This window comes from Cucurbita pepo, chromosome 13, assembly GCF_057944985.1.
Source record: "Cucurbita pepo subsp. pepo isolate OVF chromosome 13, ASM5794498v1, whole genome shotgun sequence".
NCBI lineage: Eukaryota > Viridiplantae > Streptophyta > Magnoliopsida > Cucurbitales > Cucurbitaceae > Cucurbita > Cucurbita pepo.
In genome coordinates this window covers 3820810-3846960 of record NC_141810.1, presented here as the reverse complement: position 1 = coordinate 3846960, position 26151 = coordinate 3820810, and the positions used below count along the sequence as shown (strand labels likewise).

At 35.1% G+C, this 26151-nt stretch overlaps 1 pseudogene; it reads left to right on the top strand.

The window, feature by feature from the left end:
• Positions 1-23015: 23015 nt before the first annotated feature.
• Positions 23016-25110, top strand: LOC111785998 (putative polygalacturonase; annotated as a pseudogene).
• Positions 25111-26151: the final 1041 nt, after the last annotated feature.

The window sequence follows — 26151 nt, the reverse complement described above, 5'->3', positions numbered from 1 at the left end:
CGTATTTTGTATAAGGAGGGATTAATTTCTTTGGTTCAAGGGTTCTTGCTTCAACAAAAGTTGGATCATTGGCTAAGAATTAGAGTTGTCTTATCATTACCTAAAAAGAATAGGGCCACTGAATGGAATAGAAATTAAGATGGAAGAAAAACTCTAATTCAGCAGCTGTTGATAGGAGTATGAAAAGAAAACCAAGAAGGATAGATTAAGGCAAAGAAGTGGAAGAGAGAGCTCAATGTAGGGGGACTGCCATCGATGGACAACAACAAAACTTGATAACTCTTAATCATTTCATCTCTCTTCTTATTCTATCATGATTAAGATGTTGATTCTTATGTTGAAATCAATTTGTATGGAGAGCTAAGCCTTATAGGGGAGGTGGAAGAGTTTTATGTAATTTAAGTATGTTGACGGTGTGATTTTAGTTTATTAGAGAGTTGTTACTAATGATTTACATGTTTGCTTAGTTGGCCACTTTATATGCATAGTTGTTCTCTTATTGCTCTCTTGTTCGAAAAAAGAGGGGAGCAAGGAAATTATCTTTACTACTCTAGTTCCATTGCGAGGATACATGAATGTAGCTGAAGGGTTATGAATAATTTTTTAGTCCTGTTATTAGAAATTACAAAATTATTATTGAAGTAATTGTTAGGATCGCACAACAACATATATACCCGATCAATATGAACACAAAGAACAGGAGAGAGTAAATTATGAATAATTTGTTAGCTCTCTTATTAGAAATTACAAAATTATTATTAAAGTAATTGTTAGGATCGCACAACAACACATATACTCGATCGAGATGAACACAAAGAACAAGAGAGAGAAAATTCAAGGAGTATTGGCTAAAGGTTTTATTAATGACTTCAGGTATGTACGCCAAAACAGAATACAGAGAATGAATAAAAGTATGTCTGGAAAGCATGGTCTGATGGGTATATATCGTTTCAGTTTACTAAATAAAGCTTTACTAAATCTTTATGAAATATCTACCGTATATATATACACCACATCTTTACGAAATATCTACCATATATATCTCTACCAGATCTTTACGAAATATTTACTATAAATAGGCATAAGGCTCCATATCCCAACAATCTCGCACTCGGAGACTGATCCAGCCAACTAAGAATTTCATTCTCAATCTTCACTGCACCATACCAATTAAGACTTTGCACAACCTCAAGTTTCCAACGTAACACATTTGTCAACATGTTTGCTGGATTCTTTACACTCTCTATCTTCTCCAAACACATCACCATCTTCCACTAACCTCTGAGTGAAATGGTATTGCCTTCTGTGTTTTGTCTTTGAGTGATAGACCGAGTTCCTCACCAATTGCATGTCACTCTAATTATCCACCTGAAGAATCTTCTTCCACTGCTTCTTGCGTAATTCTTCTAGATAGTCTGTCATCCATATCATCTCCTTTCCAGCTTCAGCTATTTCCACGTACTAAGCCTCAGTAAATGAAAGAGCAACGCATTTCTGAAGCCTAGACACTCTATCATCCATGGATTTCTCCCACTTGGTTGTATCATCCAACTATAGGTCATCATCAAGGGACTCTGGTTCTCCTTCGTCAGTCAGCAACAAATAATGTAATGAAGGTGAATATCTATCTGATGCTCTGATAGCTTTGAATGATCTCCTCAACACCTGCTCAAGTGTAACTTGCTCCACGTCTTGTTCTTCACTAATGGTCTCAGGAGTTTCTCGAGCTTCTTCTATAACATCATTCGGTGAGTTTTCCTGCGACTCAAGCTCAACTCCCTCTTGCTTCATAGTCTTAAAGTTTATCTTTTGTTTCTCCTTGTATATGGTTTTTTCATCAAAGGTTACGCCACAATGTCTTAGGATATTCCTATTCTTGTCATCCCAAAATCTGTACCCGAACATGTCAGAGTCATAGCCTGTGAAGTAGTACTTCACAACCTTAGCATCAAGCTTGTCTCTTTTCTCTGGATTGACGTGAACATACGCAGTACAACCAAAAGTTCTCAATTGAGAGTACGTGAGTTCAATTTGGAAACTTGAACTTCAACGGTACTAACAGTCCTCTGTTGATCAAGTAGGCTTCTGTATTTACAGCATCGACCTAGAATGTCTTTGGCAATCCAGAATGAAACCGCATGCTTCTTGCCCGATCATATAATGTTCTGTTCATTCTTTCTGAAACACCATTTTTTCTTGCCTTACCAGGAAATGTCCTCATTAATCTAATTCTCTCAGCCACACAAAATGTTATAAACTCTGACTTGTCGTAATCTCCTCCATTGTCAGACATCAGACATTTGATCTTCAAGCCGGTGTGATTTTCAACTTCAGCTTTCCACTTCTAGAAGGTGACAAACACATTTGACTTGTGTTTCAGGAAATTAACTCATACCTTCCTATTGAAATCTTGATGAAGATGACCTAGAACTTTGACCCGCCAAGTGATGAAACTGGAGATGGTCCCCAAACGTCTGCACGGACCATTTTTAATCGTACTTTCTTTGATTCTCTGGCAGCCTTTGTGAAGCTACTCATTTCTGTTTCACATAACACAGCACTCAAAAAGACCTATGTCAACAAATTTTAGGCCTTCTAAAACCCCATTTGCAACCAGCCTCTTCATTCCTTTGACGATCATATATCCAAGCTTATTATGCCATATACTTGAATTTGAAGCACTCCAGCAACCGCAACCATTTTCATACACCCTGTAGTGGTGTATAAGGTTCTAGATTTTGTGTCATGTGCTACCACTATAGCACCCTTCACAATCTTCCATGAACTCTTCCCAAACTTTGTTGCATAAATTGTGCTATCCAACTGACTAATGTATATCAGGTTCTTCTTGATTCCAGAAATATATTTGATATCCTTTAATGTCTACTGAATCAAAAATAAAACCAAGAAGGAAGAAGAATCCTAATTCAACAGCTGTTGATAGGAGAAGGAAAAGAAAACCAAGAAGGATATATTAAGGCAAAGAGGTGGATGAGTCAGCTCAAAGGAGGGGGACTTCCATTGAAGGACACCAACAAAGCTTGATAACTTTTAATCATTTCCTCTCTTTTCTTATTCTATCATGATTAAGATGTTGATTTCTATGTTGAAATCAGTTTGTATGGAGAGCTAAGTCTTATAAGGGAGGTGGAACAGTTTTATGTAGTTTAAGTATGTCGATGGTGTGATTTTAGTTTATTAAAGAGTTGTAACTAATGATTTACATGGTTGTTTAGTTGTCCACTTTACATATATAATTGTTCTCTTATTATTCTCCTATTCGAAAGAAGAGAGGGAGTAAGGAAATTATCTTTAATACTCTAGTTCCATTGCAATGATACTTGAACATAGTCGAAGGGTTGTTAATAATTTTTCAACCCTGAAACGATACTTGAACATAGTCGAAGGGTTGTGAATAATTTTTGAACCATGTTATTAGAGATTACAAAACTATTATGGAAGTAATCACCGTACATGACCCTTGAAAGTGTTGTGGGTTTGCAAATCAGTTAAAATGAGTTAGAATCCACCACAAAATTCAACAACCTATCTATTTGATCAGTTCTAGCCAAAGCTTCCTTGATTTTTTAGTTGTTTTTGGTCGAGAACAATTGAACTCTCAATCAAATTTTTTTAATTAATTTAAATTCACCAACATTCATTTGTATAACACCAAAAACTCACTTAATTCTCAGTAACAAAAAAAAAAAGAAAAAAAGGTTCTCTATCACGACGATAATTTACTTATTATTTACTATATTGTATATTTACATGTATTCTTGTGAATTTTACACCATTTTACTATATACATTCATGAGTCATCAGTCACCCTCATGCTACAACCTTACCTGAAAATTATTTGAAAATAGGGTAAGTACGAAAATACTCATTAACTCCCCTATTGTGGTTAGACATGCAAACGATCGTATAGTTTCATCAATCAAAATCAGGGGACCTTGGTTGTTGATTACTCATAACACATAGCATGTAATCTACTCACCTAGAATAGTTTTCAGCATTCAATGTTTAGTGACCACTAGTGGTTGGCTACACTATACACACAACGTGTAACCCTTACCACGTTTATAAATTTCATCAATCACCGATGTGACTAATAGTGGCTGGTTACCCGATACACAAAGCGTGTAACCCTTATCACATTTATTTCATTCAAAAATCATAACATTCACAAATGCGATTCCAAAATAATTATTTTCATAATCAATAGGCATGGCAACAAACAACAACATCCATATAACAATCCATATAATAGCAATCAATGGAAGCTGCACAAGACATAACAACTCTGAAATTCATTGGGCTTTATCACTTACCATTCTCTTATGGTGGGGATAGCTCAGTTAGGAGAGAGTTAGACTGAAGATCTATAGGTCACGTGTTTGATTCACGTTCACCGCATTTGTGCCAGAGTCTTAATTAGACTATTTCATCTATTAATTTGTGAATATTTCTCTGCAATTTAAACTTTGGTAGAAAGTTACACATATTATTTTTTATTGTAATCAATAGTCAAGTTAAGCATAACTCAACTAATTAGCGGAAATTAAATAGAAGAGATAGCTCTAATTATGCATTTTTATTGTGTTAAAATAGCGGGGATAGCTCAGTTGGGAGAGCGTTAGACTGAAGATCTGAAGGTGTTAATGTGTTCGATCCATATTCACTGCAATGGTGTCGAGAGTCCTAACTTGACTATGCAATCAAGGGAATGTATTTGTGAAATATTTCTTAATGATTTAAACTTTATAGCGGGGATAGCTCTACTTATGCATTTTTACATTAACAAATATCGGGGATAGCTTAGTTGGCAGAGCGTCAATTTGAAGATCTAAAGGTCATGTGTTTGATCCATGTTCACTGCAATGGTGTATAAAAGGCATAACTTGACTATGAAATCAATTTTATAGAGCTTTCCCTTCCTTTTCATCTCCTTTATATACTCCATGAGGTTCAACGTTAGTGATTACCCAACTTAACGAGTGGGATTGCATAGTCTAGTTATGCCTCTCGACACCAATGCGGTGAACGTGGATTGAACACGTGACCTTTAGATCTTCAATTTGATGCTCTCCAAACTGAGCTATCCACGGTATGCACATAATTGATTAACTTTGTCATCAAAGTTTTAATCGTAAAGAAATATTTCACCAAGAAAATATTCATTATTATTAAGATCAAATAGTCTAATTAAACACATGAGCCACTAAAAGATTGGAGTTTATTTCACCAAGAAAATATTCATTATTATTAAAGTCAAATAGTCTAATTAAACACATGAGCCACTAAAAGATTGCAGTTTATCCACTCTGATCTCTGTGGTCCGATCAATCGACCATCAAACAGTCAAATAGGGTACTTTATAAGCTTTATTGATGATTTCTCAAGAAAAACATGGATATATTTTGTGCTAGAAAAATCAGAAACATTTCATCAGTTCAAGGCATTCAAAGTGTTTGTAGAGAAGCAAACTGGATTGTTCATCAAATGTCTAAGAACAGATAGAGGAGGAGAATACAACTCAATTGCGTTCAAAGAATTCTGTAGAGCGCATGGAATCAAAAGACAGCTGACCACCGCCTTCACGCCTCAGCAAAATGGCGTTGCTGAACGCAAAAACCGTACAATCATGAACATGGTGAGAGCAGCGTTATTAGAGAAGGAGGTACCAAAAGCTTTTTGGCCAGATGCTGTGCAATTGGTGAATCACATTCTTAACAGATCTCCAACACTCATTGTAAAAGATGACTCCGGAAGAGGCATGAAGTGAAAGAAAGCCATCAGTTGAACACTTCAGGATTTTTGGATGTATCGATTATGTTCATATCTCTGATGTTATACGAAGCAAGCTCGATGACAAAAGCGAGAAGTGTGTTCTGTTAGGTTTCAGCAGTGAATCCAAGGCCTTTAAGATGTTCGATCCAATAGAGAAAGAGGTTTACATCAGCCAAGATGTGATATTTAAGGAAGATAAGAAGTGGAATTGGGAAGATGTTGGTTATTCTGGTGAAGAAAGCATTGAACTTGAGTGGGAAAATGATTATGAAAATGTTGAGAATGCAGAGGAAGCGGAAGAAGCAGAAGAATACACTGATGATATTCCTTCACCAAACGATCCACCAACTGGAGAAACAACAGCAATAATGGGCTGGGTGAGAAAACCACCAATCTGGTCTGCAGATTATATCACAGGAGAAAAGCTATCAGATACAGAGAAAGAAGCAAACATGGCTACAGTCGAGATTAAAACTCTAGCTTTCATGGCCATATCAGATCCAACTAGTTTTCAAGAAGTCGCAGGACATCAGAAATAGACACAAGCAATGGATGCTGAGATATAGTCCATCGAACAGAACCACACATAGTCGCTGACTGCACTTCCCGTTGGAGCCAAAGCTATTGGGGTTAAGTGGATTTACAATACCAAATTAAATGAACTTTGAGAGGTAGACAAGTTTAAACCTCGGCTTGTTGTAAAAGGGTTGCTTAAGAGTACGGAGTAGATTACACAGAGGTATTTGCATCAGTGGCTCGAATGGATACAGTGAGGATGATCATTGCTGTAGTAGCACAAAAAGAATGGGGAATCTATCACTCGATGTCAAATCTGCTTTTCTACGTGGTGAGCTGAAGAAAGATGTATTTGTTGAACAACCACAAGGTTATGAAGTAGCAAGGAAGAAGGACATGGTTTATAAGCTGCATAAGGCTCTTTACGGACTAAAACAAGCGCCTAGAGCTTGGTTCAGTCGCATTGAGGCTTATATCGTCAAGGAAGGTTTTGTAAGCAGCTCTAGTGAACAAACATTATTCATCAAACAAAAGGGAGGTAAAATTCTAATTGTGAGCATTTATGTTGATGATCTATTGTTCACTAGTAATGATGAGGAGTTGTTGAATGAGTTTAAGCGCTCCATGATGGATGAATTCGACATGACTGATTTGGGGAAGATGAGATATTTTCTTGGCATTGAAGTGATGCAGAAGGCTGATGGCATCTTTATATGTCAAAGAAAATATGCTGCTGAGTTGATCGAGAGGTTTGGGATGCAAAATTATAACTTCGTTTGCAATCCAATAGTCCCTGGACAATAGGTTGGCCGAGATGAAGCTGGTGTGAAGGTCGATTCAACGCTATATAAGCAAATAGTGGGCAGCTTAATGTATCTCACAGCCACACAATTTGACTTAACGTTTGTGGTAAGTCTTATTAGTCGTTTTATGGCAAATCCTACTAAGTTGCACTTTGCTACTGCAAAAAGAATCATGAGGTACTTGAAGGAAACTCTGGAATTTGGGATATGGTATCAACGTGAAGGGAAGAGTGAACTCTTAGGCTACACTGGCAGTAACTATGCGGGAGACGTGGATGACAGTAAGAGCACTTCAGGCTATGTTTTTTTAATGAGTGGAGGAGCTGTGACATGGTTCTCATGGAAGCAACCAATCGTCACTTTGTCAATTACTGAAGCAGAGTATGTACCAGCAGCTACATGTGCCTGTCAAGCCATTTGAATGAAAAGGATATTGAAAGAAATCGGGCATGAACAAGATGAAGAGATAATTCTGTTTTGTGACAACACGTCCTGTAATAGCCAGAAAATAAAAATAATAATAATAATAATATCAATAATAATAATAATAATCAAAATAAATAAACAAATAAAAATAATTATAAAAATATATATACGTCCAAATAATAATAATTCATAATTAAATAACTAAAAATGATTACTTAAAAATAAATATAAAAAAAAATGAAATTTACTCACCTCTCTCCACTAACCTCTCGTCCAAACGGCATCCTCTTTCCTCAACCTCACCATATCACAGTTCATCTAAAAATAAACAGAAAAAAAATGTCAGATCCGGACAAAAATGTCAGATTTGGGAACAGGAAAAAAATATAAGATCGGGTAAAAAGTAAAATGTCGTTTCAACAAGGATATGATGCAGATCTATGAGAGATTTTGGTCTGTTATTACGGTAAAATCCTATCTCAGATTTCATTTTCCTTTATAGTTATGGTTATAAGAAATCAATTTATGATCAAATCTTCTTTCATATTTTACTAGATTAGATCATGTAACAATGAGATCCCATATTCAATTAATTAGTAATATTCTATATTCAATTAATTAGATTTTTTTGTTAGCATTGGAAATTATAGGAAATAAGGTTAAGAATATGAAAATAAATATAGAATTAAAGAAATATCTTATTTACAAAATTGAAAATGTTTACCGAACTCAAAATCTATTTACAGAATGAAAATAATTACAAAGAAGGAGAAGGGAAGATTTGTTGAACAGAATTTAAAAATGAAACAAGAGCATGAAACTCTATTAAATTTTGTAAAGGAAATATCAAAATTTTAACATGTAAATTACATAAACAATTTTATAGAGTTCAAACTTAAACTAATGTCATGGGCTCACATAGGTTGACTTGAATTTCAAAGGACGGAATCGACCTTTCATTAAGGATATATACGTGACAACGACTTAAGCTAACCAGGTAAGTGGCTCACCCGTCGTAGGTTACGCGTTATTTGCTGTATGTTGGCATGTGCCCGTGGATTTGCACGTGTCATTAAATTGTATGCTAGTTTAATGTGCTTAAGTACGAAATCATGTGACCGTGAATGTTTGCTATGTATGTTGCTTAGTTTGATGTGATATGTTATGCATGTGATGATATGTGGTCCTTGAATGATTATGGCATGTTTGTATGGAATATGTGAATGTGAACGGCATGAATTGTATGACATGAAACACCATAAACTGTCTGGAATCATAACCCCGATAGAAATATGTATGAAATGTGAATTGAAAATGAGAATGACATGAAGCATGGAACGTGACAGGGGGTTATGGTCACTAAAGATAATGTAGAAATAGGGGGACCTCATGCATTATGTGTGTTCATGCATCTAGGGGGATACCCTCATCCCATCACGAGGGTACGGACGCGTACATCCAATGGCAGGACAACGATCGTTATGCATTGCATAGCGCTGCCGTGACGGTTCTAGTTTTAACGGGTCCCGGCATAAGGGGCTCCCAGAGTATGCCCACCGGATAAGGACAATGGCCCAGCGGTGTGCGAACTAGCTGGTGAGCCCATACTCGCACGTATGGGCCGTGTGTAGAGTATATGGTACTCGTCCACGATTACCCGTTAGGATTGCACCGTAGAAAAAACGAAACGAAACGATAGGTCCCATCATTTCATTGCATGTGATTGTCGCATAACCCCGATAGGGGTTCACTTACTGAGTATTCTAGAAATACTCAAGCCTCATGCTACTTTACTTTTGCAGATAAGGGCAAGGCACCCATGTGACAACGACGGCGGCATCGTACACCTCGAGACCGTGGCACATGCATAGGGTAGTTGTTTGTTTTTTTTCCATTTCGTAGTCTAGGCTGCATTCGGTTTACATCATTAGTATAGGTTAGTATAGGTTAAATATAATTGCATAATAAACCATAGAGTAGAATAAAACATTCATTTTGGTTTTGTTACTTTTCCTTTATTTCAATAATTTTCTTTTCCTTGTAATCATTTTCTCTTTCACGAGGTAATAAAGGGCGAGAGTAAGTCGCATTTATGAACAGGGCCCATTTAATGTATATTCCGCATTTCAAGATATAGTAATAACCTTAGATTAAATAGGTAAAATTTAGGGCGTTTCACGTCCACTGTCAAGTTGTCAAAAACTGCAGTCATGCACAGAAAGTGAAAGCAATGACAAATACTTTGAAGATAGCATCATTTCAAAGGATCAGAGAAGCATTTGGGATGAGTGTTGTGAACTAAACTCTTGACCAAGTTTATAATAGGTCAATTTTTGTTAGCTATTTTATTGTTATTAGTGGAGGTAGTTGAGTCATGTCCTGTATTTGGTTTTTTTCTACAATTTTATGTATTTCCTGTAAAAAGGCATTGGAACCTAGGAATAAAGATAGATCATTCTGGTGCATTTGCCAAGTCTCTGAAACTTACCGCTATCATAATTAAGTCTCTTGACACCATTGTGTTGAATATGAATGGAACACCTTACCTTCAACTCTTCAATCTAACGCTCTCTCAATTAAGCTATCTCCCTTACACAGCAAAGTTTAGATCGTAAAGAAGTATTTCAAAAATAAAACATTCACTATTTCTTAAATTACATAGTCAAGTTAATCAAAATAAATTTGTGTTACTTTCTATCAAATTTAAATCGTAAAGAAAGTATTTTGCAAATGAAAAATTCACTATTTATTAGATTGCATGTTCAAGTTTTGCCTTTCGACACCAACGCGGTGAACATGGATGAAGCGTGACCTTCGGATCTTGAGATATCCCTACTATTTTATACCATAAAAATGCATAAGTAGAACTATCCACATTATGTACGCAATTCATTAACTTTGTTTTCATTAACTTTGTTATCAAAGTTTAAATCGTAAAGAAATATTTCATAAAGAAAATTTTCATTATTATTAAGATCAAATAGACTAATTAATAAGCCTCTCTGGACGCCAAAGTGGTGAAATGTGGATCCAACAAATAACCATCAGATCTTGCGACTCTCTCCCGCTACAAAATTTAAATCGTAAAGTAATATTATTAGATTGCATAGTCAAATTATGTCTCTCAATACTATTGCGGTGAACGTCGATTGAACACATGACCTTCAAATCGTCAGTCTTACGAGCTATCCACATTACGTATGCAATTGATTAACTTTGTTATCAAAGTTTAAATCGTAAAGAAACACTTCATAAAGAAAATATTTATTATTATTAAAATCAAATAGTCTAATTAATAAGCCTCTCGACTCCAAAGCGGTGAAACATGGATCTAACAAATGACCATCAGATCTTGGGACTCTCTCGTCTAAGACTCACCTGCTACAAAATTTAACCATTGTGGTGAACATGGATTGAACACGTCATCGTCAATCTTCAGTCTAACGCTCTCCCAATTGATCTATCCCCGTTATTTTAACACAATAAAAATGCATAAGTAGAGCTATCTCTGCTATTTAATCACCACTAATTAGTTGAGTTATGCTTAACTCGACGATTGATTACAATCAAAATTAATACGTGTAACTTTCTATCAAAGTTTAAATTGAAAAGAAATATTCACTAATTAATAGATGAAATAGTCTAATTAAGACTCTGGCACAAATGCGGTGAACATGGATCAAACACGTGACCTTCAAATCTTCAGTCTAACGCTCTCCCAACTGAGCTATCCCCACCATAAGAGAACGGTAAGTGATAAAACCCAACGAATTTTAGATTTGTTATGTCCTATGCAACTTAGATTGATTGACAAATTTATTGATGTAGATTTAGTCTAAGTCAGAGTTAGACTAATATTTCTAATAGGTATAAAGGGAAGCCTTGGTGGATAAGGGACTTTCCTATAAAAACTAAACTATATATTTTCTAACATACTGCTGGATGTGTATGCTATTATATGTATTGTTGTAAGAATGTTGTTGTTTGTTGCCATTCCTATTGATTATGAAAATAATTATTTTGGCATCGCATTTATGCATGTTATTATTTTTTTTAATGAAATAAATGTGATAAGGATTAAAAGCTTTGTGTATCGGGTAACCATGTTGAAATTTATAAACGTGGTAAGGGTTACACTGAAGGGAATGAACTCTTCATCCACGTAGCAGAAGCATTGGAAACCGTTTTGATTTTTATTAAGAAGACTACTCAGAGTATTCCAACCATGCAGAACATTCCACAAGATCTTCGGTACTATAACTTGAACACAAGTTGAAGACTTGTGGGAGCCTCTTGAAAGAAAATCACAAAAGGATTGGAGAAAGAGTTTCCAGAATTGTCTACAGATTAATTTTATTCTTCAGAGAAAGAGGGAGAGATTGATCTATATTTGACTCAACCTGAGGTCCTAATTATATGGATTCTTGGAGAATGTTTATCAAATAATATATTTGCGTATTTAATATATTATGACATTATACCTTATACAAATCATATTGAGATATTATAAGATATCCTAATATATATTTAACTAATTTAAATCTTATTCAAATTTTAAATATATTTTTATTTAATGTAACAAAATACATTAATTGATTTAATATTTAATGGTATCAAATACAATAAATTTCCTTTAATATATCTAATATATTAAATATTAATTTGAACCCTTCAAATTAATATATTTTTCTCCATTTATATTTAACCTATCTAATATATTAAATATTAATTTGATCCCTTCAAATTAAATATATTTTCTCTATTTATTTAATATATTTAATATATTAAATATCAATTTGAACCCTTCAAGATTTCTTTCACCTTTGATACTATGAGCTAGCAAGGGGACCATATGGACCTACAGATTATAAGCTCCAATGAAACAAATTAATTAAACTCTTTAATTAATCAATTTCCATTCATTAATTATAGGTCACTCCTCTTATGCACTATAGGATAAGTTATGTCCATTGATATAATCATTACAAGCAAGTCGATCATTCACGAGTTGTTCATAATTACAGCGGGGTCAAAAGTCCGTTTTACCCCTGTAATTAACTCTTCACCTTAGGTACCACTGATTCTCTAATGAACAATTTGTCTATGATCCAATCACAAACCAAGTCCTTCTCGGGCCAATGAGAGGGTGGGGCCCATTGTTCAAGTTCCGAAATCAGTTTAAGAGAACAACTCATCTACTTTCCTTATATGGAAATGAGTGAATTCCATTTTATGATATTATGTTCCCAACTCCCTATTTGGTCAAGTCCCGAAAAGAGTAGGCATATTGAATCAGCTAAAAGAGTCATTCTCACCTATGTAAATTAAAGGACAAGCCCTCATAGGCAGGAGTTCATAACTCACTCAGGATAAAGATTGAGTCGCATATGATCATCATGTGAAATATTAATCTTCTCAATTAACGGATTTATAAAGAGAGATTAAATATTTCTTGGTCCAGTCTTATACAAACTCATTATATAGGATACCCCCACTTACATGTCTCCACATGAATGATTTGGATCAAATCATTTGTAACGATTACAAAGTGGACCGTATCAATAGTGTTACCGGGATAAGGCACCCAACCTTATCCATATACTATAGACTCTTTAGGTTATTACTTGAACACGATCCTCTTGTATGTCAACCACATACTGTTCAAGATTACATTAATAAACTTGGATTTTCATACAATGGATAATAATTAAATTACAAATAAAATAATATAAATTATTGTTAAAAACTAAATAATTAATTACGAGGCTTTAGGGCATAAATCCCAACATACAGGTCGAGTGTATAAACCAGCCACTATTGGTCACTCGACATTGAATGTTGAAAACTATTTTAGGTGAGTAGATTATGCGGTATATGTTAGGAGAACTCAACCACCAAGTTCCCTTGATTTTGATTGATGAAACCATTGTTTGCATGTCTAACCACAATAGGGAAGTTAATGAGTATTTTTGTACTTACCCTATTTTAAAATTATTCTCAGGTAAGGTTCTAGCATGGGAGTGACTAATGACTTGTGAATGTATATAGTAAAATGGTGTAAAATTCGCAGGAATACGTGTAAATATACAATATCACATCGTTTGAGAACCTATTTTTTGCTATTTTTGTGGCTGAAAATTAAGTGAGTTTTTTTGTATTATTCAAATGGATCTCGGTGAATTTAAACTAATTAAACAAATTTGACTGAGAGTATAGATTGTTCTCGAAAAATAGAGAATAACTAGAAAAGCAAGGAAGCTTTGGCGAGAACTGATAAAATTGATAGATTGTTGAATTTTGTGGTGGATTTTTAGCTCATTTTAACTCATTTACAAACTTACGGCGCACTTTCAAGGATCATGTAAGGTGATTACTTCCGTAATAGTTATGTGATTTCTAATAACAGGGCTAAAAAATTATTCATAACCCTTCGACTATGTTCATGTATCATCGCAATGGAACTAAAGTATTAAAGATAATTTCCTTACTGCCTCAAATAGGAGAACAATAAGAGAGCAATTATGTATGTAAAGTGGTCAACTAAACAAACATGTAATCGTTAGTAACAACTCTTTAATAAACTAAAATCAGACCGTCAACATACTTAAACTACATAAAACTCTTCTGCCTCCCATGTAAGGCTTAGCTCTCCATACAAACTGATTTCAACATACGAATTAACATCATAATCATGATAGAATTAGAAAAGAGAGGAAATGATTCAGAGTTATCAAGCTTTGTTGTTGTTCTACAATGGAAGTCTCCCTCCTTTGAGCTCTCTCATCCACCTCTTTGCCTTAATCTATGCTTTTTGGTTTTCTTTTCCTTCTTCTATCAACAACCGCTAATTATTAGGGTTCTTCTTCGTTCTTGGTTTTCTTTTCCTTCCAAGGCCTTCTTTCTAGGTAACCTTCTCCTATTATATTGTTCATTATCCATTTAGAGCTGAAAAATTTAAGTGTTCCAATTGGGTAGTCAATGAATCACATGGCTTTCAGTGTTCCAATTGGGTAGTCAATGAATCACATGGCTGCTTGCTATATAGATTATAAATTTTTATCTCTCCAAAAAAAATTATGTTCCTAATTACTTAATCTGTTTATAGATTTTCTAGTAGGGTTGTTTCTAAATTTGATGCAGCATCATGGTTCAGCATAAATCCATTATAATTTCTAAGTTATCCCCAAAAAGTTTGTGTTCGGAATTGCTTCACCATGAGGGTCAACAGTTTGTTTTTAGATTTGCCAATAGAGTTGTTTCAAGATTTGTTTGCAGTATCATGGTTCAACATAAATGTAATGAAATATTACCAAATAATTCAATTAAATGTACAATTAAGATCAATTTATGCAAACTGTTATTCTTTTTATTTTGAACAACAATGGACAATTTCATGTTTGTTAATTAGAATAAATTAAACCATTAATGAGAACATGGTGAGTATCATGCTTACTAATTTTACTAAATAATTCAATTAAATGTATAATTACGCTCTCGATTTAGCAAATTGATATTCTGGTGAGTACGAGTGAATGTATAACTCTACTTTTGGAGAGTTGAGCTATCAATTTAACCAAAGTTGATAGTGGAAACTAGCATAGGAGTGACATTAATTATTTAAGGCAGTACCACGGTCAAACCTTCTTTTTTTTTTTCCTTTGTTGCTTGGAATTAAGTGAGGTTTTGGTATTATTCGAATGGATGTTGGTGAGTTTAAACTAATTAAACAAATTTTACACGGAGTATCCTCTTCTCGAAAAAAAAAAAAAAAAAGACAAAAAAAAATGAGAAAATCAACAATAACAAGGAAGGTAACTAAACTCATAAATAAGTTGTTTAATTTTATGGTGAATTTTAGCTCATTTTAACTAATTTGCTGAGTGATTATTGTTGGAACATAAGTGATGTCTTTTTATAGTATAGATCTACCACAGATATATATTTGGTAGAAATATACCTTAGATATTTAATAAAGACGAGGAATATCGGTCACATACTTTGTAGAGATGTAGTAAAGCTATGTTTAGTAAACTGAAAGCATATATCCCATTAATCCTGGCTTTCGAGATGTATTTTGCTTTCATAAGGTGTAATAACCTAAAATAATGATAATATGTATTTTATATTTATTTGGTGTGTCTTCGTTAATAACAATAATAATAATTATTATTATTATTATTATTATTACTATTATTATTATTATTATTATTATTATTATTATAAAAAAAAAAAAAAAAAAAACGGAAAAGCTGCTGCAAAGGGGATGAGGGGCGACAGACGCGTAGGCTGGAGGCGTGGGAATGATGAATGGATTAGTAGAGGGTGGAAGCTTATTAGGGCCTTGATTAGGCTTTAAAAAAGAAGAAAAACTAAGAATAGCAATTAGGGAAAAACCAGAAAACAGAGGAAGAAAAATTTGAGAATTCGAGTTTGGTTGCTTAAGATTGGTTGTCAATAGAGGGTAAAGGAAGAGAGGTTGTTGCTGAGGAATCCTTTGAGGAAGGGGATATGGCCACGAGCTGAATCGGACGATGATTCGAAGGTAACGAAAAAACATATCACCGAATCTTTAAATCTTGATATCTTGGTTCATACTGCATAATAAATTATGAAATAGGGCTTGTTAGAACCGTAGTTAGGAGATATATACAGTTGTAGAAGAAATCAGAACGAAATTCAAGCTGTATAGATGAAATTTTGCTTCGGGACACAACGGGTATTAAAGAAAAAGATTGGGAAAAATTGCAGGAAGGAGATGTTGAAGACGAGCGTGGAAGAACACGCGAGGCGCGTGGGAGGCCGCGAGTGGAAGTGCGACTGTGCGCGGATCAGGCGCGTGAGAAACGAACCCCGATCTTGTGTTGGCGCGTGAGGACGCGTGAGCAGGTATTTTGGCTCTCTGTTTGTCCCGTTCGACTCCTTTTGACCTGTCCTATCAAAATTGGTGTATACTTATGTTGAAATTGATAAAATATAGGTCTAATAGGAAGGAATTGTGTTGGAATACTAGTAAACGTACATTCAAGGAGGAAAAGGAGTTCGAAACCAAGTAAGTAGCATATCGATCTTTGAACTAGTTCTTAACTTGATTTACAACATGTGAGTATGTTGTTTACCTGATTAAGAGCTTAGTATGTTATGATGAGCTTTGATGATATTGAGTGTTTATGGTATATTGTGACTGCTTGCCTGTGATGTAAGCATGATATAAATGATTGCCAGAATGTTCTATGTGTTGAACATGATACATGAATGAGAGCATGCAGTAACTGTGAGTATGTTATGCATGTTAATGGAAAGGTGATGACTCTAGGATATGCTTATTGGTTGTTGAGCTATGGCTTATTTATGAGTATGATAGTCTATTAATTCCCGCGGAGTTCCTGGCCAAGGCACTATGTGCTAAGTCAGGGAGCATGAGTACTCCTGACCGTTGGTATATGAGATAAACAGGCCGCTAGGGAAATTAGTAGATGGGCCGTATTTGATCGAGAGCGAGTCTTACATACGAGTCCGAAAATTCAAGATAAGCATATCAAAAGAGAGTCAATAACCTAAGCTAGAGGTAGCTGAGATACCTCATTAACGAACAGATGACCCTAGTAAGAGAACTAGGAGTCAATGATGAATAAAACTTAAAAATGAGTCAACTTATATATGGGTATATGACCGACATAGGAAGAGGCTGCGGGTTACTTTCCGAGTGTCTTCAGATAAGAGAGATCGTAGGAAGACAGAGATCTCTACCTTCGTAAATTTCATCCATCAGAAGGATGCCTTTATTGCTATGAAAGTAGTTGAAAAAATGTTGAATTATAATGCTCCTATATACACCGTCCACGACAACTTTATAACAACTGTTGAGAAAAGCCCATTTATTCCAATGGCTTATCTTGAAGTCTTTCGTAGCTTGGGCCCTCCACTATTTCTTCTTTGTAAACTCATGAACTACTTCCTTTTCCTTCTTTCACGGATCTTTCTCCCTTGAACTCGGGTGGAACTATTCTTGAACTTGGTAAAGCCTATTCTTTCTCTTTATGAATGAGACTGATTGAGACCTCGGTAAAGAAGTTGCTAATTCGGGGACTCTCCCTTGTCAAATACCCCTTCTTCCTTCCCTTATGAATGAGAGAGAACTATTCTATTACTGATTAACCTGATTGAGCCTATTTCTTCTTGTAACTGTAACCAGATTGTGTGTCTTCGCTTCTTCCCCTTATACTCTGATACGATATTCCCTTGCCGGATACGATATTCCCTTGCCGGATGGAACTGTCAAAGAAGAGATGAATAGTAGCTAGCTTATCATTCAAGAGTTCATAACTAATCTTTCCAGATTTAGATGATGCAGGTCAACCGAGAACGAGACCAGCGGGCTAGAGACTACTGGAAATCCATGTCTAGGTCTGTTTATGTAACTATGTTTTCGTTGTCGAGAATTTATTTTGGTCGTATTAAGTTTTAAAAAATACTGGTTTTAAATGTTTTTGTTTAGTCGATGTTTTTTTAGAAATATTTTGAGATTATGATTGGGTGTTAGAGTATGTTATCATTGTTGATGGTAACTCCTGTTATTCGAGTTGACGATGAGCAGGTGTTACATAAGGGCCTCCAATTTTTTTTTTTTTTTAATATTCTTCCATACTTTTGGATTCATGTAGTTTTTGTTCGGAGTACCAGAGAATAATGCTTAGGAATGTACCTTTTTCTCATTAATGTCTTCAATTCCTCCCACGTTTCAATGGGTTCTTCATAATTTCTCCTCCACTCCGATTTCAAAGATGCCCACCATATAATTGCGTAATCACTAAATCCAGCCACATCAAGCTTCAACTTTCTTTTTTCACTGAAATTGTTGCAATCGAACTTTCTTTTTTCACTGAAATTGTTGCAATCGAAAACATGCTCAATTTTGCTCTCATATTGCAAATACTCCTCTGTATCAGATTTCATATAGAAATGTAACGATTCGAGTTTCTCGAGTTTCTGAAAAGAAAAAAAAATAAGATGGTCTCCCTTATGGTGTTGATATAACATAATGCGGAAGCAATTTGGATCGTACGCACTCTTAGAACATCAATTATGGCAAATAACTAGCATGTTCATAAGTATTAAAATTCAAGGTGTTTGAGTACTAACCTTTTGTAGTACAAATTCTTTTTTCCTCACGAACCGATTTCGAACCACCACTGGTGTCTTCTCCACTATTCTTCGACCTTAGAACCGGATTGTAGAATCCGATGAGTGACTAAACTTAGGAGGGATTTAGTATATATGAAGAGAGAGTTTGTGAGAGTTTTTATAAGGTTTTTCAAGGAAGAAGTTCCATGTACTGATCACTCTATTTATAGAGTTATGTTTGTATGTTCACGCACATTTGAGATCACCCAATTTTGACACTCAAAATTTCACTCAAATTTGTGGAGTTTATTTGATAAGCATTGGTTAAACTAAATTTTGACACCTCAAAATTCCACTAACTCAAACATGTATTTTTTTCATGAAGTGAAGTAACATTTTGACTTTCTTCATTTTAATTCAACAATTAATTTGAATAATAATTTTAAATTAAAGTAATATTAAATTATTAATTAAACTATTTAATTAATATTTAATATTAATACAAATGCCAATCCCAATCAATTCCGACACATATTTGATTAAAATATTTAAATCTTATTTAAATATATCAGATTCTCTCTTTTTGTTTAATTCGTAAATAAAACAAAAATGCGGTTAAATATATCGTATATATGTAGCACATATTTCCTAATTTGAATTCGAACACTTCGAACTCACTCGTCACACTGTTCTATGGTTTAGTCCGATATGAGCTAGCAGAGGGACCTAATGGACCTATAGATCATGGGCTCGAACAATCCAAGATTAACCGGTTAAACTCATTAACCTTATTAACCAACACTCGTTAACTACTAGGACACTCCACTATAGCCTAGTAGTTGCACTCCCCTCACTATAGATATATTTCTGTCCATTTGATATAACCATGATTAGTAAGTCGATCCTTCACAGGTTGTTCGTAACTAGAGCTGGGTCAATTAACCATTTTACCCATGAAGTTACTTCTTGTTCCTTATGTCCCACTGGTCCTCTAATGAACAATTGGTTTGTGGTCCAACCAGTAAACCAAATCCCTCTCAGGCCAATGAGAGGGTGGGGCCCCTCGCTCAAGACCTGGAGTTAGTACTTAAGAGAACTACCTCTCTTCTATCCCTAAAAGTGGGTAGGAGCGAATTCCATCTTGCACCCCACTTCTCCAGCCATTCACCCAGTTTTACCCCTGAAATGGGAGGCCTATTGAGTCGGCAAACTCGAGCCACTCTCACCCATGCAAATCTAAGGATAATTCCGAATAAACAGGAGTTCATTTGTTAGCTCAGGATTAAGATCGAGTTACCTAGGTCATCGAATGAAAAGAAAATCAGTCTCAACAGTAAACGACATTATAAAGTGAGAGTGATTTTCTTCATGGTCCGATCTTATGCAATACTCATTGCATAGGACGCCCCCACTCACATGTCTCCGCATGTACAATTTAGTGATCACATTGTTTATGTCATATACAAAAGTGGGCCGCATCCATAGTGTCTCCAAAATAAGGTACTCAGCCTTATCCCTATACTAGAGATCATTTTGACTATATACTTGAACTTGAACCACTCTTATGTCTCTACATATAGTTCAAGTAATCATACTATAGCCAGAGTATTCTTAGTTTATTGGATTTAGATTAACATCATAAAATTCACTTTATTCAATAACAATCCTTACTGTATAAACATCAATAATAACTTTATTGAAAATAGAATATGTTTTAATTTACAAACTATGAGTTTTAGGACATAAAACCCAACAATCACAAAATCCCTTGGAAATCACGAGATTTCTGGCGAGACATTTATTGCCTAATAGAAACATTTCTATTTCTTTAAGTTTTCTTATTCTAAAACCGTATAATACGTTATTGGGAAATGTCTTTGAGATTCCTTTTATATTCTATAACCAACCTTTTACATCCCTTAAAAACAATTTTACTCCCGAAGTTACCTTTGATGTCTGAGTGTGTCTGAAAGAACAGAAAAATCGAGAGTGTTAGATGGGAAAGTGTGTGGGTTGGTTTGCGGGTTTTTCAGGAAGTTCTCAGAATCGATTAGTGTTGCTGTTTCGGAGTAAGAATCGAATGGAAGTAAGCATTGACGTTGGCCGTGTGTGAAGGAGTACCACACATCCAACCCTACCCAGAATAGAAAAGCACCCAAGGCCATGTAAATTTTACGAAAAGTTAGGTCTCACTCATATGTTGCATGTGTTTGCATTTTTAACCCCAACAGTGGGGTGACTTACTCATTATTTCATAAAATACTAAAGTCACGTGCTACCTACTTTTTTTCAGGTAAAGGCAAGGCAATAATGTACGGTAGACGGTGAAGTGAGGACACCATGGAAGTGGACGAGGGACATTTTTAGTAGTTAGCGTTATTTGACTGTTTTAAGTTAAAGCATTAACATTGTTTTATTCAGAAGGGTGGAAATGACCGCAAGAAAATAAATGGAAAGATTTAAAGAAAAGATAAACAAAAACATATATGAAAGATAAAATTAATTAGAGTAGGCTACAAAGATGCAACCTAGGCTATCATACCAAATTGATAAGACACCATAATCCTCAGCCCAACGATACAAGCTTTTGATGAGGCAAGAACCCTTGAATCAAATAAATTAACACTTTCTCATATATAATTCGGATCAACCAAGAGATAAAACTAGAATTATATTACCACTTACGATCAAAGATCGAGAAGCAAGATTTGGAACCTTGTTCTAAATTAAGTCACTCCACAATCGAACTTGATCAAGGCTTGATTGAATGGCTCAGATGTAATCTGCCACAATAATTGCTTGAAACTTAGAAATGACAAAGATGATGCTCGGATTTCTAAGGGGAACGTCTCGACTTGAGAGATCAATTTCATTCATCACAAATCTGATTTTTACATAGTTGGGTATTTATAGTCTCCCCACAGAAGACGTTTGTGGGCATCATTTAATCCCGATCCCCTAAATCTCAACAAAAATGAAGTCAATTTGACCATTCAACCATTACAAACTTTATGAAATTAAAAATAATAAATAAAGTTTTCTAACAACTCATGAAATGATGCTTGCAGCTTCATCCACTACTTCAACCATGCAAATATTCACTTTTGAAGCTCCAAATGGTCCTCCTTCAATCGAATTAGCTTATAACACATGAAATGATTGTTGAACCAAGTCTATCCAATTTTGTAGATAAAAAATGAATGCTTGTTGAATCTTCTTGGCCTTGAATCGTATAATAGGTCTAGTTGGAACATTTAGAACATCGTAATTCTTATCGAGAACCATAATATTCGAGGACCATATATGGAATCATGTGCAAAGAGGATTTAGTGCTTCAACAAGACTTTTGTTTCGTAAACTAGTCTTTGGGTGGTCCAAAGATCATATAGATACATTATGAGATGAGAGAAACAAGTATGACATGATGTTATAGTCCTACTTTAAAATTGTCATCTATTTTTTGGTATGTATGCACCCCGATAGGATCAAAATCATACGGTCTGGCCATCAGTGTCACTCAAATGTGGGTCGTGCCTCACCATGACATGTATGTTTCACTATATCATCGTGCCTCACCATGTATGTTAGACTTCCTATTAAATAGTCTAGTGATTTTACAAGTATTTCATTATAATTTTATTTTGATTTTTTATTTTTCATGTTGTAAACTTTAGTAATGGATCCATCCATTATTTATTTTTTATTAAGAAAATTTCTTAATAAAGAAGAAATATAAAAAGGCTAAACAAAGAAATATAAAAAGGCTAAACAAACAATTACTTTGAATTCAACACGTTTTAGACCTAATTTAATTTTTTAGATGGTAAACTTTTTCCATCCAATAAATACTTATCAAATAATGAATTCGCCTAATCTAATCATAAAATATTCATCTTACGTTGATTCGAATTGTTCGAGTAATTTAATAAAAATAAATTGATAACTTGTTTTTAAATACCGATTTAGATGACTTAGTTCTTGGAGTAACTATTTTAGCACTCTAATACACATAAAATAATTTTTAAAAAACAAACAACAAAAACAAGATGTCAAATTTAAAAAGTTCTCGCTACAAGTTATATTTTTCTAAACAGTCTGGTTGTGCTAATATTCTATGTAAATCCAACCATTTCATTTACAACCCAAAATTTAACCCTTGAAATAATAACAATAATAGTAATAAATCCCTTTCCTATTTTTGATTCCTAAATTATCCTATAAAATCGTTTGTCCCCCAATCTAAAAATCATAAACTCGCAAACAAAATTCATCATGGATCTTCCTCCAAAACCCACAAAACTCAATGTAATGTTTCTTCTTCTTTCTCTTTGAATTTCATTTTCTTTTTCTTTGTTTTCTTTCCATTGATCTTGTGGGCCTCGCTTGTTCTTCTACTTTCATTGGTTTTTGTCTGGAATCACTTCAAATGATTGTGGGTTTTTGTTCAAAACCCCGAATGGTTTATTGAAGAACTTTTTTTCCCGTGGATCCTTACTATTCTCGATCAAATTCGAAAATGTAACCAACAAAAAGAGATTGAATCATCTTTGATTTTTTTCGGTAGGTTACAGCAGCGAGAATCTCGGTCGTGATCGTACTGGCATTGGTGAGCTTAGCCACCGTGGACGCTATGAATCCGCGTCTAAGTTCGAACTCCCTGGAATTTCAGGCGATCAATTGTCGGAAACACTCAGCGTTGTTAACGGAGTTTGGCGGCGTCGGCGACGGAGTAACTTCAAATACTCACGCGTTCCGAAAAGCGATTGAACATCTCAGCACAATGGCGGCAGATGGCGGAGCTCAATTGGTCGTGCCGCCGGGAAAATGGCTGACCGGAAGTTTTAATCTGACTAGCCATTTCACACTTTTTATCGATAAAGAAGCTAAAATTCTTGCATCCCAGGTTCGACCTATCGAGTATTTTATTTTTATAAACCTAACACCTTTGGGAGTGGTGATTTGAATTTTAATCTTTAATCCAAAATAAATGAGTTAGATTTGTTCCTCATAATTTAATGGTGCAGAATTAATCAGAATGGCCACTTGTGAAAATTCTCCCATCTCATGGGAAGGGAAGAGATGCTCCTAATGGACGGTACAGCAGCCTCATCTTTGGAACTAATTCACCGATGTGGTTATCACCGGTGATTATTATTTTCTTACCTTTTAACATGGTTTGCAAAATTATAATTGGCTTCAATGCTATCATAATTAAATAAAAAGATTAAGGTAACTAAAAACATAAGAAAAACATTTATAGAAAATAAAGTTGGGTTGGTGGCATAGTGCAGGTAACAACCGTACAATCTACGGGCAGGGATCTTCTTGGTGGGAAAAGTTTAAGAAAGGGGAGCTCAAGGTAACACGGTCATATGTGATCGACATCATGTACTCTAATTAAATCCAGATCTCGAATCTCACTTTGATTGACTCACCTTCTTGGTTCGTCCATCCGATTTATAGCAGGTTTGGCTATTTGGCTTCAGTCCCATTATCCTTGTATTTTAGGATTATGCTTTAAAAAAAGTATTCAAATTAATCCGACCAAAAAGAATTTTTAATTATATATCATAATATGGGTGAAAAATGCAAAAATGTGATTATCCAAGGGCTCACCATCTTGGCTCTAGTCACCGTACCCAACACCGACGAAATCAATTCAGGTTCCCTTCTTCTTCTCCTTTAAAACCTTACGGTTCTTTTCTTCCTCAATCCCTCTCCCTAGTTCTCCATTCAATTTATCAGATTCTTGTTCCAACACTCGAATCGAAGACTGCTACATTGTCTCCGATGACGATTGTATCGCCATCAAGAGCGGATGGGACCAATACGGTATCAAGTTCGGAATGCTGACCGAGGATCTCGTTATTCTCCACCTCACTTACATCTCACCAGATTCTGCAGGTATTGCCCTTGGCAGCGAAATGTGCGGCGAAATCCGCAACGTCAAGATCGAAAACGTTATAGCAATCAACAAACAGTCTGCCGTCAGAATCAAAACCGCTCGCGGACGAGGCGGTTTCGTCAAGGACATTTTCGTCCGAAGAATGTTTCTATCCACGATGAAATACATCTTCTGGATAACTGGAGACTACAAATTGCATGCGGATGACAAGTTCGATCCCTCGACATTGCCATTGATTAAGAACATTAATTACAGAGATATGGTGGCCGAGAATGTTAATATGTCGACAAATTTTGCAGGATTTCAGGAGATCCATTCACGGATATTTGTGCTTCGAATGTAAAGATTGGATTGTCGGTGACGCCTAAAAAGTTGCAGTGGAGCTGTACGAACATTGAGGGATTTAGTAGCGATGTGGATCCGCCGCCATGTGCTCCGCTGGCTAAGGCAGCGAAAAGCGATGGATGTGACTTTCCCGAGGATCAGCTGCTGATTGAGAATGTTCAGTTCGAATCATGCTTGGTTGAAATTCCTACCTTTTCGTAAAGACTTTATTTTTTTTTTATTCTATGGAATAAATGATAATGATTACCATTGTTCTCAAAAGAGTAAGGATATCTCTTAACTCGACAATTGATATCAAATGTGGATCAAACACATGACCTCCAGATATTCAACTTGATGCTCTCCCAACTAAGTTATCCCTGCTATTTACTATGCAAAAATGCATATAAGTAGAGATATCTCCGGCTAATTAGTTCGTAAAGAATTATTCCACAAATGAAACATTATTCACTATTTCCTAAATTGCATAGTCAAGTTATGCCTCTTAATACCATTGCGGTGAATGTGGATCGAACACGTTACCTTCAAATATTCAATCTAACGCTCTCCCAACTGAGCTATCCTCGTTATTTACCAATGTAAAAATGCAGAAGAGAGATATCCCCGCTAATTAGTTGAGTTATGCTTAACTCGACAATTGATTACAATCAAAAGTAATATGTGTAACTTTCTATCAAAGTTTAAATCGTAAAGAAATATTTCACAAATAAAACATTCACTATTTATTAGATTGCATAGTCAAGTTGTGCATCTTGAAACCACTGCGGTGAATATGGATCGAACATATGACCTTCAGTCTGACTCTCTCCCTATCTTTTCAAAGTTTAAATCGTAAATTAATACTCTTTATTAAGGTCAAAATACTCTAACTAAGACTCTCAACACCATTGCAGTGAATGTGGATCAAACACGTGACCTTCAGATCTTCAGTCTAACGTTCTTCCAACTGAGCTATCCCAACAATTTTATATAATAAAAATGCATAAGTAGGACTATCCACGTTGTGTACGCAATTGGTTAACTTTGTTGTCAAAATTTAAATCCTAAAGAAATATTAAACAAAGAAAATATTCACTATTATTAAGATCAAATAGTCTAATTAAGCCTTTCGACACCAATGTAGTGAACGTGGATCGAACAAAGTTTAAATCGTAAAGAATATTTCACAAAGAAAATATTGCAGAGTCAAGTTATGGCTCTCGATACCATTGCGGTGAATGTGGATCGAACGTGACCTTCAGA